This window comes from Mesoplodon densirostris, chromosome 12 (genome assembly GCF_025265405.1).
Source record: "Mesoplodon densirostris isolate mMesDen1 chromosome 12, mMesDen1 primary haplotype, whole genome shotgun sequence".
NCBI classification, from domain to species: domain Eukaryota; kingdom Metazoa; phylum Chordata; class Mammalia; order Artiodactyla; family Ziphiidae; genus Mesoplodon; species Mesoplodon densirostris.
The window spans coordinates 26877496-26893709 of NC_082672.1; positions in this window are offsets into that span (position 1 = coordinate 26877496).

Here is a 16214-nt window from a genome sequence, read left to right on the forward strand (position 1 = left end):
CTAAATGAATCTCGTCTAAACATGTTGTGCAGGCCGTGGTGCCATTTTCCTTGTAACAAGGATTTATGAGGGAATTCTCCGAAGTACTCCGTATATCTGTTTGTGGTTGTAAGAAGTGAAAAAGGGGGCAGAGTGCAAAGACCCAAACTCACGCACAGGCGCTTCTCCCCCACCCCACTCCCTTCAAACTCCATTCCCAACCTTCCGCGGCTGTTCTAGGGGCTGGCGACTGCAAGAGCTTGGGCTCCCTCTGCGAGCTTGCCCCATCCCCCCTTGCTCAGTTATTCTGCATGCGGGGTCGGCTCTCTCCATCATCAGCTTTGAAAACTTACTGTGGTTTGGGGAGGGGTGCCGTTTTTATTTTCCTGAACATTTGCTTGAACTATTTTGTTAGGGCTTCGAAGACAAGACCTGTCTTTATTTTTTATATATTCTTGATAACTATGATATATTTATTAATAACCAGTGTTTCTGGATGAGAATTTCAAATAAAAAAGAACCTTTAAATCCTGGCTTTGCTTTTGCCTAAAATTTTTGAAGATGGGGGTAGTGGGTAAGGAACATGTGGACCCAGTAAGGTATAGCTGGTGGAAGTGGGGGGAAGATTTGGGTGGGTGGGCAGATTCGAAGAGTTTTCTCTGATCATTTACAGGTAAAGAGGTCAGACGCATTGGTGTTAATTATTACAATGAAATATCCTTCAAATGGGGGCCTTGTCCATGTCACTAGTCTTGTGATATTTGAGCTCCTATTTCTCTGCAGTAATCAGATCCTCATAAACTCAACAGTTGAGATTTTTTTAAAAAGTGATCTAGAAACCCAAAGTGACAGGAAATGAGAGGCAGAGTGGTGACTATGCTGGCTGTGTTGGCAACAGATGAGAACAAAACAGTGAGTTAACTTCTTTTCACTTTAGATTGACTGTCTGGCTTAAAAAAAAATCAAGCAAGTTAAAATCCAGTATATGTTTTAAAAATCAAGGAAGAGTGATCCTAAAAAATAATCAAATGCCCAGCCCCCCACCAGCCCCTTGGCAGCAGGCTCCTCAGAGATAGGGAAGGCCTCTCTGCTTTGTAAGGTGAGCTCGGAGGGATGCTAACAACCGCCCAAGTCTCAGCATCTCCAGATTTATAGTGGGAATTCTCTCTTTCCTCCCTTAGAAGATCCCATTAGTTGAATGCAAGCTATTTGCAAGTGTTATTTGGGGGGGAGGGATAAAGAGAGAAAAGTCTTCTACATAAATAATGGCTAAAACGGGGGTTATTTCCATCGATTACTTTTCTCTCTTCCCACCCTATAACATTTCCAGATAGTTTGTAAAAGCAAAAGTCATCCAGCAAGAAAGTTTTGTTTACTTGTTTATAGAGGACAAGAAATCAAGCTCTGGTGAAGATAACTCGACCAGCACATGCCTCTATTTCCCATTAAGGATAATGGAAACCTGATGGAAATGTACCACTCCAGAATCTGCCTCCAGCTTAGATGTAACATCACCTCCCTGCTGGCTGAGACTTAAGCGCCTCTTCAAGAGGGGGAGGCCAGGCAATCGATCTGTCTCTCTCTAGGATCCAGGGTAGATGGCACATCTAGGAAGCATCTACTGCTTCCTAGGTCCCCCACTGCACCTCTCTGGGAGGGCACCTCTGTGGGTCTTGGGTCTATTTAACTCATTCTCCTCCATCTCTTTTTACCCCCAGCTCCCCCACTGCCAGGGAGATAGATCTAAGTGAAGGTCTACAGTGGAGGGTGCTTATTTCCTCTGGTTTTAGGCAGATAAATGGGGGGAATAATTGTCTATTTCCCAAGGGTGATTCATTTCTCTGGGTGAGGAAAGAGCTGTTGAGGATTTATTTGAAACCAACACAAGGCAGCCCTCCAGCCTTTCCCTGTGAGTTTATTATTTAGAAAAGAGAGGAGAGGGAGAAGTTTAATCAATCAGGAAAAGGACTTTCCTCTGAGTCACTGGCTTCTTTTGAGTCCTGTTTTCAAAGGCCTGGTCCTAGGGAAAGACAAGAGGCCTGACCACTGGCTTAGTGGTGGGCTTCATCCCTTCACTAGAGCTGGGGCTTAAATTGGGCACTGAAGAGAAATCAGGCCATGCTCCTTGTACCAGAGGAGTGGTGGCCGTGCTGCCGGGGCACGCAGGAATCCCTTGAGTTACCTCCAGTGGTCAGTAAAAAGAGCTGTGTGGGGCTTCCCTGGTGGCGCAGTGGTTAAGAGTCTGCCTGCCGATGCAGGGGACACGGGTTCATGCCCCGGTCCGGGAAGATCCCACATGCCGCGGAGCGGCTGGGCCCGTGAGCCATGGCCACTGAGCCTGCGCATCCGGAGCCTGTGCTCCGCAATGAGAGAGGCCACAACAGTGAGAGGCCCGCGTACCACAAAAAGAAAAAAAAAAAAAAAAAAAAAAAGAGCTGTGTGAGATGCAGAGAACAAATGTATGGACACCAAGGGGGGAAAGCAGCAGGGGGGGATGAATTGGGAGATTGGGATTGACATATATACACTAATATGTATAAAGTGGATAACGAATAAGAACCTGCAGTATAAAAAAATAAATAAAATTCCAAATAAATAAATAAATAAATAAAGAGCTGTATGGTTCACGGTCTGGCGGAACTGTGCTAAAAACAGCCTCGGGCCCAGGTAATTCTATAACGAATTCTCCAACCCAAGTGGAAAACAGACACTGTTTCCAGAATTGAGGAGGCCCCCTAGACTAACTGGTCTCTCTTCTGGGTCACAAAAATTCCTTTGACCTAGAGACCAGAGAAAGGATTCCTTTAAGAACAGTACAGGAACCCAAGGAGAAGGGCGATTTGGGAGCCAGGTGGTCTGGAGTTCTAGATTTATTGGGGAAGGAACAATCCCCACTTGCTTCCACTGGGAAAGGCCTTGCCCAGGAGCAGGCTGGTCTGCTTGGAGATGTGGCTTTGCAGGCGACTCTTACAGGCATTTTCCGTTAAGTTCTCTATTTCCTGATGCCAGAAACAAATGTACATGGCCGCGAAAGTGACAGTGGATTCTTGGCCGGATTTTCTTTTCACTGCCAATGTTTCACCTTATCGAAAGTTCTTAAGTTTAAAGCAGTTTTTAATTCAATCTAGAAACACGACAACGATCCCTTCATTCCACAGTAAACGTTGCTTTACATTTAAAAGGATGGCGAAAGCCTCGTGGGCAAAGGTATCCTGAGAAACCTAGACTAGAATCCTCATGAAGCCCTTCAAGCCAGTGACCCATCTTTAAGGCAGGGAGGAAGTCACGCTTAGAAAAGGAAAGCCGGCAGTAGTTGTCAGGGTCTGCTAAACCTGTGTTCCTAAAGACCCTCTCCCCTCTCCCCGGGGTTCCGGAGCCTTGGGTTTATATCCCCAAAAAAGGGCGGGGAGAGGTGACCGGAGTTGGTCCACGAAGTCCAAGGTTCCCTAACTCCTACAGGAGGAGGCCTTGTGTCCTCTCAAACTTTTTCAAGCTGCTGGGTCAAGCATGGCCTCCACTGGTACCCTCAGCAGAAATTGCAAAAGCCCCTTCCCTCAGGGAGGACAATGAATTCTCTGAGCATCTCGCTCAGCTAACAAGATTTAACTGCTCTTTTCTTATCCCTTCTAGAGACTTCGGGCCCCTCTCTTCCCGTGCCGCCGCCCGAGTTCAAGGTGGGCTCCCAAGCCTGGGCACCTAGATGACTAAGCTCTCGGCCCTCCCCGCCGATGCTCCCCTCGCGGCTCTGCCGCCCATGGGGGCCTGGCCAGACCTCGGGGGCCGGGGCTCCGCGGAGCCTCCGCGATCCAGGAACCTCGTCCCCCGGGACTGGCCGGTCCAGGTTCCTCAGGCTCAGGACCTGAGAAGCAAGAAGAGGAGCCGCCCCAGAAGGGCGAGGGCTGTGTCTTTGGAAGAAATAGGTCAGGGGAGGGGCCGTGGTGAGCTGGATGAACCTGCATCTTCCGCCCGCCTCTAGGCAAACTTGCGGGAGAACGAGGGGCCCCTCCCTCCCTCCCTCCCCCTTCAAAGTCTCTGAGCCTCGCTCGTACCCTTTTCCCTCATAAGCAGCCGGGAGGAGGCAAACCCTAGAAGGTTCGGGTCTGCAGTATTGTTTTAGTTGCGTCTGTTTTCAGTGAACCCTTCCCCTGGGACCCCGGTCGGGGAGCTGCGAGGGGGCCGGAGAAGGTGGGGTGCGGGAACCAAGAGGGGAAGATCAGGAGAGCCACTGGGCTAGGGATCGCCGGGGTCCTGGGAGCCCCGGGACCGGATCTCTCCCGACTCCCCCCACCCGTTTCGCCCCCCGCCCGCTGGGTGCGCAGCCCCTCTCTCCGTCCTCTGCACCCAGCGGCGGGGAGCAGGGAGCCAGGCGCGGGCCTGGGTCCCGCGTCGCAGAAACTGGCCCTGCACCTCGCCTCTGGCTCTGGAGTCTAACTCAGAGCAAGTCGGGGCGGAGACTGCACGTCCGCGCGGAGCTAGGGGCCCTGGGGTCGGGGCTGCGTCCCATGGGAAACATAGGTCTCCGCGACTCGACCCCCGACTCCTCTCCGTCCCCTCCGCAGGCCCAGCGAAGCCGGGGCGCAGACGACAAAAGACGCGCGGGAGAGGGACATCGCGGAGCAAGGCCCAACCCAGACTGCGCCGACACTTGCAAAGAGCCTCGAAATACCTAAGCGTTTAAGGAAAGTGGGTGGAAGAAAAAACAAGAGTAACAAACAAATCCAAACTTGGGCCGAGCGTGCGGACGCGCTCTTTCATCTCTGTTCCCCGCGCCCCTATGCTGGGATGCCCGCCGACATTCGGTCAGCTTTGCTAAGGAGATACGGTCCGGGTCAGCCAGGGCGGCCCGGGCTGCTGCGCCTTCGTCAACTGCGTTTCCTCGCTGGGGACCTCACGGAGGACCCGGTCGGCTCGCTCCCCGAGGCCCACCCTGGCTTCAACCCCTGGCGCGGAGACTCTGTTTCTAACCCAACCCTGGCCCTGGCCCAGGCACCAAAGTGAGGATAGTATCCCTGCAGCCGGCACTCGGGAGAGGAAGTTCAGCACGCCCCGGGAATTCGACACGTCCCAGGGGAGGCGGGGATCGGGATCCGCTGGGGCTGGGGTCCCAGGGAGCTGAGAGGGAGGGGTGCGCTGATCTGGGCGCTCAACGCGGGGGCCTGGATGTTGCGCCGTGTCCTGGGGGTCGGGTGAAAGCAGAGTGGTTGGGTGTCTCCACCCTGAGGAGGGCAGGGAAGGGACAGCGCCGAAGGGTCTGGGAAGCAAGTTGGGATAACAGCCCTCAAAAGTTTGGGGATTCTGTCTGGCCAGCACTTGATCAGCGCCGGTCTTTCCCGCCGGTCTGCGACCGACACCTCCGAGAGTGCAGGAGCCTGGGCCTGATTCTGGGGGCGCCACAGTTTACGTAAGATTCAGCCTGTCAATCTTTAATCCCCCTTGGGCCTGAAAAACTCCAGAAGCCGGGTTCCGAGAGCCCCACCCCCGACCCCCGCGTGCTGCTGAGCTGAGGTGCCGAGAACATGTTTCTGTCACAGGACGGACCCTTAACACCTCGGAAGGAAACAGGTTGGAGCAAGCACGTTTTATGAAGACTCTCTTCTCCTCGTTATTCAACTGCTCCTCCCTCCCTTCCACTCCCGGGAAAGGGCGAGGTAATTCACAGCATCCTTTGAACCCACAAGTAAACAGACAGCTCTCTACTGCACTCCCAGCAATGTAAGCCTCAACATTACTTCCTTTGGTATTTCTCTTAATCTTCCTCCTTTTAAGCAATCAACACTTTCTTTCTTTTTTTTTTAACATCTTTATTGGAGTATAATTGGTTTACAATGTTGTGTTAGTTTCTGCTGTAGAGCAAAGTAAATCACCTATATGTATACATATATCCCCATATCCACTCCCTCTTGCGTCTCCCTCCCACCCTCCCTGTCCCACCACTCTAGGTGGTCACAAAGCACCAAGCTGATCTCCCTGTGCTATGCAGCTGCTTCCCACCAGCTATCTATTTTACATTTGGTAGTGTATATATGTCCATGCTGCTCTCTCACTTTATCCCAGCTTACGCTTCCCCCTCCCTGTGTCCTCAAGTCCATTCTCTACGTCTATGTTTTTATTCCTTTCCTGCCCCTAGGTTCATGAGAACCTTTCTTTTTTTTAGATTCCGTATACATGTGTTAGCATAGGGTATTAGTTTTTCTCTTTCTGACTTCACTCTGTATGACAGACTCTAGGTCCATCCACCTCACTACAAATAACTCAATTTCATTTCTTTTTATGGTTGAGTAATATTCCATTGTATATATGTGCCACATCTTCTTTATCCATTCATCTGTCGATGGACACTTAGGTTGCTTCCATGTCCTGGCTATTGTAAATAGAGCTGCAATGAACATTGTGGTAGATGACTCTTTGAATTATGGTTTTCTCAGGGTATATGCCCAGTAGTGGGATTCCTGGGTCATATGGTAGTTCTATTTTTAGTTTTTTAAGGAACCTCCATACTCTTCTGCATAGTGGCTATATCAATTTACGTTCCCAGCAACAGTGCAAGAGGGCTCCCTTTTCTCCACACCCTCTCCAGCATTTATTGTTTGTAGATTTTTTGATGATGGCCATTCTCACCAGAGGTGATACCTCATTGTAGTTTTGATTTGCATTTCTCTAATGTTTAGTGATGTTGAGCATTCTTTCATGTGTTTGTTGGCAATCTATATATGTTCTTTGGAGAAATGTCTTTTTAGGTCTTCTGCCCATTTTGGGATTGGGTTGTTTGTTTTTTTGATATTGAGCTGCATGAGCTAAGCAATCAACACTTTCTGAGTGCTTTCGTGTGCCAAGCACCGGAGAAAACTGAACAAAGCAGCAAGGGAAGTAGGACATTCAAACGCATAAGAAATGGCCCCTGCCCTCAGGGTCCTCAGACCCTAGTGGGAAAACACAGGGCATCTAAATCCTAAGGTAAAACCTCCAGTGGCTGCACAAAACACAGGTGCTACAAGCCTGCCTTCCAGAGGCTTTTTCAGATACTGGAAAACTCACTGCTCATTCCCTCTACCAGACAGAGGACAGGAGCAGACGCCTTTGATTAACATGGAAATAAAAAGAAGCAATGGTGGCAGTATTTTGTTTCATCGCTGTTGTTTAGAGATTTATTGACACTGAAATAAACTTCAGTCTGAGGTATCTCCGTAATTCATGTCCCCATCAGTTATTACCAAATGAGCAAATCGTTTTTTCTTTTAACTGTTTTTTAAAAGAAAAAACTAAAAGAGGGGGGAGGTTGGTAGAAATCTTTTTTTAATGGGATTAGAGTCATTATCCTCCTTGTCTCTGTGGGTCCCTGAGCTACAGAAACTTGCCTCTTGACTCCTGAGTTCACCAGGCTATGTTCTAGACATAAAACAATCCTGTAATTTCCTTCAAGAACAAAAGTTTTCAAAGAAATGACCAGCACGTTATCCCCCTCAATAAAGCAGAACTGACTTAATGGTCTGTTAATTACTCCATCCCGGCAGGGGGAGGGAAGCTTCCAAAAGGATTGCTACAAACCCTCTGTTGATTGTGGTCTGTCCCCAAATGTACAGCTGGGACTGGGCCATTGAAAACCCAGACAAAACAAAATCCCTGATAAATAATCCTACCTAGAACACAAAGATTCAGCATACAATTGTTGAATCTTTGCTGGATCCTCAGAGAAGCCCGGAGCGAGCTCCTCTGGGGCTTCCGGTAATCTTTAAATTTGAGGCCAAGTATTCTTGGACAAAAGTTAAAAGAAAGACCGTGGTTGACTCTCCTGTCCTCTCATCCTCTTGTGTCAAATTTCTTTCACTTTTATTTGAGACTCTGACTATACTTCTTTTATCCAACCTTCTTTTGTTAGGAATTAGAGTTTGTTTCATCATTTAATACATTTTTGGTTTGGTCATCTTTTCCAATTTTTGTCTATTAATGATTTAAACTGAGGAAGACAAATTTGATTGTTCTAGTAAAAAAGGACAAAGTAGAGAATCAAAATATAAGAGATAGATTTGGGTTATTATTCTCTGTGACTTTTTCACATCTGTAAAGTGACAACTGCATCATGCCATTAAATATATTTCTAAAATAAAAAAGTTTAAAAAATCCTACTTAAACCCAAGCAACATTGAGTAATCATCCAGTTAATTTTGTGTCAGAGACAGTTAAACAGAAAAATTCAATTTTTAAAAATATTTCTTTAAGGAAGAAAATATACATGTTCTACCCTAATTGAGAAAATGTTGGTTTTAATTTGGTGTATATTTGACTTTTGTGGACCCATTGAAATGAAACACTGCAGAAAGATGAAATGTGGCATCTAGAGAGATGGGTCACGAAAATGGTCAAAATGTGGATATGATCTGTTTTGAAAATTAGTTCTTTGTCTGAACTAGGCAATAACGGAGAGAGTCTGTCAAACCACACAGTCTCCCGCATCTACCATCACTTTTTAAGGAAGTGATCCTTAAGAGTCATGTGTTGATGGAAACCAACCTCTGTCTTCCTTGCCACAGTTGACTGATCCCTGTATGGTGCATGAGCTAATCATTATAATCATGAGAGAGGCTAGCTCAAAGTGATTGGCATTAAATTGTGCCCATAATTGTGTTTTATATAGAATGGTGGCAAACACATACTTTTCTCTCCTTTGGAAAAGTGAAAAAAATCTAGTGAATCAAAAAGAAACCCATCATTTAACCTCAGCTTGGCCCCCAAAGCTGAACTTTTGTTTTGATTTTGTGTACTGTTGACTGTTCATCCCAGTTATGTGAGAAACAGGATCTAGACACAGAGTGAGACAGTGTGACCTGTGTAGCTCAGATAGTGTTGTTCCTTTCAATAAAATCCATACAAAAGGCCATCTTTGCCTGTCTTGTCAATGATGTCCTCACGATCCTGACTTTCCCACAGTCCTATATAGCTAATAGACAAACATGAAAAACAAGAAGCCGTTCCTCTTGCTAAATAGTCCATGGGGAATACTAGAAGTAGAGAAGGCAATTTGTTTCCAATTTTTACTAGATTTATATTATGAATAGATTAGACTCCAAGATTGAATAAAGTACTTTCAGAAATGATACTGACTGACCATGCACTGCAGAGATGGGTTAGGTCCTCTTTTTCCCCTTTGCAGAAATTAATGTGCTCAGGTATCAATGGCCCCCCTCAAAGGGCATTTTGATTTGGAACGTTTTTTCATTTTTTACCCTTAGATAGTTGATTTCCTAGCACTTCCGTCACTTGTGGAGTGTTGTTTTCCAGGCTCTTGAGACACTGGATCTCTTCAGAGCCACAGAGTACATTGACTTACGATCAGTAACTTTTCATCATTTTTGATCTAGGCAAATTTTTAAATAAAAAATACTGAGAAACATGCAGTGTAATTTTCAGAGTACGCATTAGATCTCAGTAAAAAAAAAATTACGAAGGAGTTGTAACTTGAGGGAAAATACTAACAGTAAAAACTTTTTGGAATATATTTAAAATGGAGAGAATTAATCTTTTTTTTTCTCTTTTTTGAAACAACAGTTTTATTTAAACCCAGCCAAACATAGTACTTGGCCTTGAGTGGCTAGAGAAGAGGGCAGAAGAGACAGGTAGGGGACTGTTACTTTTCTAAATGTGCTCTTACTATGCAGACCCTATACCACATCTAAGTGGACAGTGAGCTGTGAGAGGCTTCAGTTATAGTTCTGTACTTGACCACAATCTATTCTTTTCTTTTTCTATAATTTGCATCCTTTGTGATTTTATGTGAAGCTTCATCATCTAAAATATATTACAGTTATGGTATAAAATAATGTTCTAGAGTTTGTTGAAACTAGAATTAGGTTCATTGAAAAATTCGATGTTTCTCTGCACTTTAAACTTGAAAGAAAGAGATGGGAGATAGAATCTGCGGAGCAGGGATGAAATGGATTTATTAAGTGGAGCAAATAAGGCAAGAAACATGGTGGCCACTTCTTTAAAAGGCAAACCATTTCTGTTGGTGACATGGTGTCAAAAGTTACTGTTATTAGTTTGTCCCTCACATATATATGCTTTAGGTGAACATGCTGCTTAGAAAAAAGGACCATGTTTGCTTACTTCCAAGAGATGGAAGATTTATGGGTGAATTCTTCTCTTTCTCCTCTATCTTCCTCTTCAATTCCCCTTTCTTCCTCTTTTCTTCTATCTTGCTTCTCAATTATCTCCTCATCTTCTTGCTCTCTACCTTCTACATCTCTGCTTCCAGTCTCTATTTTATTCTCCATTCCAGCTCATCCCTCTGCTCTATTTGTCCATTGCATTGGCCACTTCATTGCTTTAGGGGAGCCTGGGGTTAACATTCCCCTAGCCTTCTCACTCAGTCCTTGCACATGCAATCTGCCTGCTCTTCCAACAAGTTTTGGTATCTGTTATCCTGGGCAGCTCTGTTAATATCTTCACTCTCTCAGCCTGTGTTATGTAAAAAAGGAGCTACATGGAAATGTGTTGCAGAACCAAAGATGTTCGAAAGCGTTTTAACTTCCAAAAACAGCATTATCATGAGAATGCCTTTGCAGGTGATAGAGGTATTGTGGTAGATGCTATGCATGTCTTAGCCCGCTTGTGTTAATTTAGGGGAAATATTTATATTAATAATTATAGAAAACACAAAGTTCTTACAGTGTGCCAGTCATGGTTTTAAATACTCAGAAAGTATTAACTCATTTAATTCCCACTGAAAACCTATGTAGGTAGTACTATTATTATTCCCATGTTTGCAAATGTAGAAACTGAGGCACAGAAAGTTAAATACTGTAACTTTCCTGGTGTGACCTAGATCAGTGGTGTCCCCAGGCTTACAGCATGGGTTCTGGGCCAGCAGTATCAGCAGGATCTGGGAACTTGTTAGAAACACAAAATCTGAGATTTTACCTTACTGGCAAACATATAAGGCTATCACAGTTTTGTGGATGCTGGCTGAGGACACAAGACCCTTGTCAGAAACAAGGAGCTTTATTTCTCACTGCATGGAAAGTATCATGGACATCATGTTCACATTTGTTCCTCTAGTCCTTTAATTCCCATGAGAGCATTGCAGAGGTAGCAAAGTTTGTCAGTGTCTCAGATCACAAGATGAAGAGGAATGCAAGAGACCTGTGGAGTTTCTGCCAACAGAGCATTAAGACCAGTACACTCTTCCAGCAACTGGCACTCTGTCATCATTCTTTGGGACAAGGTCACTGTCTACTCCCCTTCCTCTCCCTCCCACGGACGTGATATACATCTTGAATGTTTATGAGTACAGAAATCCTTGTATAATAAGCAGTGCTTCTTTGTTTGTGTACCCATTTTTAATTTATGAGTGAACTGTGTTATAGTCCTGCTTCTGTTACTTTTTTTTCCCCACTCAGCATTAGGTTTTAAGATCCATCCACTTGGCTGTTGGTTAATCTTTTTCCACTCCTATTTTATTGAGTCATATTTGACATACAACACTGTATGTAAGTTCAAGGTGTACAGTGCATTCATCTGATGCATTAATATTGCAATATGATTGCCGCTGTAGCAATAGTTAACACCTCTATCCTGTTAACTATCTTGTGAATTATCTTTATTTCTAATGTTGGGAACAATTAAGACCTAGTCATTCACCAAGTTTAAGGTTCATGATACTGTTTTGCTGTCTATAATCACTGTACTGTGTATTAGGTCTCCAGGATTTATTTATCTACTGGTTGCACGTATGTAGTGTCCCCCAGTTTCAACTCTGCGGAGTATTCCATACAGTGTGTCCACCACATTTCATTTCTCATTTCCCTCGTGATGAAACTTAGCTTCCCTGTAGCACCCTACTATGATTAACATGGCAATGAAAATCTTTACATATATGTCCCTTCTTGCATCTCTCCAAGAATTTCTTTTCTATAAATATATATATAATTTCCAAGATATATAACCAGTGTTCTTTGCTCATTTTTGATTACTTTCTTCTTTATAACAAAGTCAATCAGTTATACATATACATCTGTTCCCATATCCCTTCCCCATTGCATCTCCCTCCCTCCCACCCTCCCTATCCCACCCCTCCAGGTGGTCACAAAGCACCGAGCTGATCTCCCTGTGCTATGCAGCTTCTTCCCACTAGCTATCTACCTTACGTTTGGTAGTGTATATATGTCCATGCCTCTCTCTCGCTTTGTCACAGCTTACACTTCCCCCTTCCCATATCCTCAAGTCCATTCTCAAGTAGCTCTCTGTCTTTATTCCTGTTTTACCTCTAGGTTCTTCATGACATTTTTTTCTTAAATTCCATAAATATGTGTTAGCATACGGTATTTGTCTTTCTCTTTCTGACTTACCTCACTCTGTATGACAGACTCTAGGTCTATCCACCTCATTACAAATAGCTCAATTTCATTTCTTTTTATGGCTGAGTAATATTCCATTGTATATATGTGCCACATCTTCTTTATCCATTCATCCGATGATGGACACTTAGGTTGTTTCCATCTCTGGGCTATTGTGAATAGAGCTGCAATGAACATTTTGGTACATGCCTCTTTTTGAATTATGGTTTTCTCAGGGTATATGCCTAGTAGTGGGATTGCTGGGTCATATGGTAGTCCAATTTTTACTTTTTTAAGGAACCTCCATACTGTTCTGCATAGTGGCTGTACCAATTCACATTCCCACCAGCAGTGCAAGAGTGTTCCCTTTTCTCCACACCCTCTCCAGCATTTATTGTTTCTAGATTTTTTGATGATGGCCATTCTGACTGGTGTGAGATGATATCTCATTGTAGTTTTGATTTGCATTTCTCTAATGATTAATGATGTTGAGCATTCTTTCATGTGTTTGCTGGCAGTCTGTATATCTTCTTTGGAGAAATGTCTATTTAGGTCTTCTGCCCATTTTTGGATTGGGTTGTTTGTTTTTTTGCTATTGAGCTGCATGAGCTGCTTATAAATTTTGGAGATTAGTCCTTTGTCAGTTGCTTCATTTGCAGATATATTCTCCCATTCTGAGGGTTGTCTTTTGGTCTTGTTTATGCTTTCCTTTGCTGTGCAAAAACCTTTGAAGTTTCACTAGGTCCCATGTGTTTATTTTTGTTTTTATTTCCATTTCTCTAGGAGGTGGGTACAAAAGGATCTTGCTGTGATTTATGTCATAGAGTGTTCTGCCTATGTTTTCCTCTAAGAGTTTGATAGTTTCTGGCCTTACATTTAGGTCTTTAATCCATTTTGAGCGTATTTTTGTGTATGGTGTAAGGGAGTGATCTAATCTCATACTTTTACATGCCCCTGTCCAGTTTTCCCAGCACCACTTATTGAAGAGGCTGTCCTTTCTCCACTGTACATTCCTGCCTCCTTTATCAAAGATAAGGTGACCATATGTGCATGGGTTTATCTCTGGGCTTTCTATCCTGTTCCATTGATCTATCTTTCTGTTTTTGTGCCAGTACCATACTGTCTTGATTACTGTAGCTTTGTAGTATAGTCTGAATTCAGGGAGCCTGATTCCTCCAGCTCCGTTTTTCATTCTCAAGATTGCTTTGGCTATTCGGGGTCTTTTGTTTTCCCAAACAAATTTTGAAATTTTTTGTTCTAGTTCTGTGAAAAATGCCAGTGGTAGTTTGATAGGGATTGCATTGAATCTGTAGATTGCTTTGGGTAGTAGAGTCATTTTCACAATATTGATTCTTCCAATCCAGGAACATGGTATATCTCTCCATCTATTTGTATCATCTTTAATTTCTTTCATCAGTGTCATAATTTTCTGCATACAGGTCTTTTGTCTCCTTAGGTAGATTTATTCCTAGATATTTTATTCTTTTTGTTGCAATGGTAAATGGGAGTGTTTTCTTGATTTCACTTTCAGATTTTTCATCATTAGTGTACAGGAATGCCAGAGATTTCTGTGCATTAATTTTGTATCCTGCTACTTTACCAAATTCATTGACTAGCTCTAGTAGTTTTCTGGTAGCATCTTTAGGATTCTCTATGTATAGTATCATGTCATCTGCAAACAATGACAGCTTTACTTATTCTTTTCCAATTTGGATTCATTTTATTTCCTTTTCTTCTCTGATTGCTGTGGTTAAAACTTCCAAAATTATGTTGAATAAGAGTGGTGAGAGTGGGCAGCCTTGTTTTGTTCCTGATCTTAGTGGAAATGGTTTCAGTTTTTCACCATTGAGGACGATATTGGCTGTGGGTTTGTCATATATGGCCTTTATTATGTTGAGGAAAGTTCCCTCTATGCCTACTTTCTGCAGGGTTTTTATCATAAATGGATGTTGAATTTTGTCGAAAGCTTTGTCTGCATCTATTGAGATGATCATATGGTTTTTCTCCTTCAATTTGTTAATATGGTGTATCACATTGATTGATTTGCGTATATTGAAGAATCCTTGCATTCCTGGAATAAACCCCACTTGATCATGGTGTATGATCCTTTTAATGTGCTGTTGGATTCTGTTTGCTAGTATTTTGTTGAGGATTTTTGCATCTATGTTCATCAGTGATATTGGCCTGTAGTTTTCTTTCTTTGTGACATCCTTGCCTGGTTTGGGTATCAAGGTGATGGTGGCCTCGTAGAATGAGTTTGGGAGTGTTCCTCCCTCTGCTATATTTTGGAAAAGTTTGAGAAGGATAGGTGTTAGCTCTTCTCTAAATGTTTGATAGAATTTGCCTGTGAAGCCATCTGGGCTTTTGTTTGTTGGAAGATTTTTTATCACAGTTTCAATTTCATTACTTGTGATTGGTCTATTCATATTTTCTGTTTCTTCCTGATTCAGTCTTGGCAGGTTGTGCATTTCTAAGAATGTGTCCATTTCTTCCAGGTTGTCCATTTTATTGGCATAGAGTTGCTTGTAGTAATCTCTCATGATCCTTTGTATTTCTGCAGTGTCAGTTGTTACTTCTCCTTTTTCATTTCTAATTCTATTGATTTGAGTCTTCTCCCTTTTTTCTTGATGAGTCTGGCTAATGGTTTATCAATTTTGTTTATCTTCTCAAAGAACCAGCTTTTAGTTTTATTGATCTTTGCTATCATTTCCTTCATTTCTTTTTCATTTATTTCTGATCTGATCTTTATGATTTCTTTCCTTCTGCTAACTTTGGGGGTTTTTGTTCTTCTTTCTCTAATTGCTTTAAGTGCAGGGTCAGGTTCTTTACTCGACATGTTTCCTGTTTCTTAAGGTAGGATTGTATTGATATAAACTTCCCCCTTAGAACTGCTTTTGCTGCGTCCCATAGGTTTTGGGTCGTCGTGTCTCCATTGTCATTTGTTTCTAGGTATTTTTTTATTTCCTCTTTGATTTCTTCAGTGATCACTTCGTTATTGAGTAGTGTATTGTTTAGCCTCCATGTGTTTGTATTTTTTACAGATCTTTTCCTGTAATTGATATCTAGTCTCATAGCATTGTGGTCGGAAAAGATACTTGGTACAATTTCAATTTTCTTAAATTTACCAAGGCTTGATTTGTGACCCAAGATATGATCTATCCTGGAGAATGTTCCATGAGCACTTGAGAAAAATGTGTATTCTGTTGTTTTAGGATGGACTGTCCTATAAATATCAGTTAAGTCCATCTTGTTTAATGTATCATTTAAAGCTTGTGTTTCCTTATTTATTTTCATTTTGGATGATCTGACCTTGGTGAAAGTGGGGTGTTGAAGTCCCCTAATATGAGTGTGTTACTGTCGATTTCCCCTTTTATGGCTGTTAGTATTTGCCTTATGTATTGAGGTGCTTCTATGTTGGGTGCATAAATATTTACAATTGTTATATCTTCTTCTTGGATCGATCCCTTGACCATTATGTAGTGCCCTTCTTTGTCTCTTGTAATAGTTTTTATTTTAAAGTCTATTTTGTCTGATATGAGAATTGCTACTCCAGCTTTCTTTTGATTTCCATTTGCATGGAATATCTTTTTCCATCTCCTTACTTTCAATCTGTATGTGTCTCTAGGTCTGAAGTGGGTCTCTTGTGGACAGCATATATATGGGTCTTGTTTTTGTATCCATTCAGCCAATCTGTGTCTTTTGGTGGGAGCATTTAGTCCATTTACATTTAAGGTAATTATCGATATGTATGTTCCTATTCCCATTTCCTTAATTATTTTGGGTTTCTTATTGTAGGTATTTTCCTTCTGTTGTGTTTTTTGCCTAGAGAAGTTCCTTTAGCATTTGTTGTAAAGCTGGTTTGGTGGTGCTGAACTCTCTCAGCTTTTGCTTGTCTGTAAACGTTTT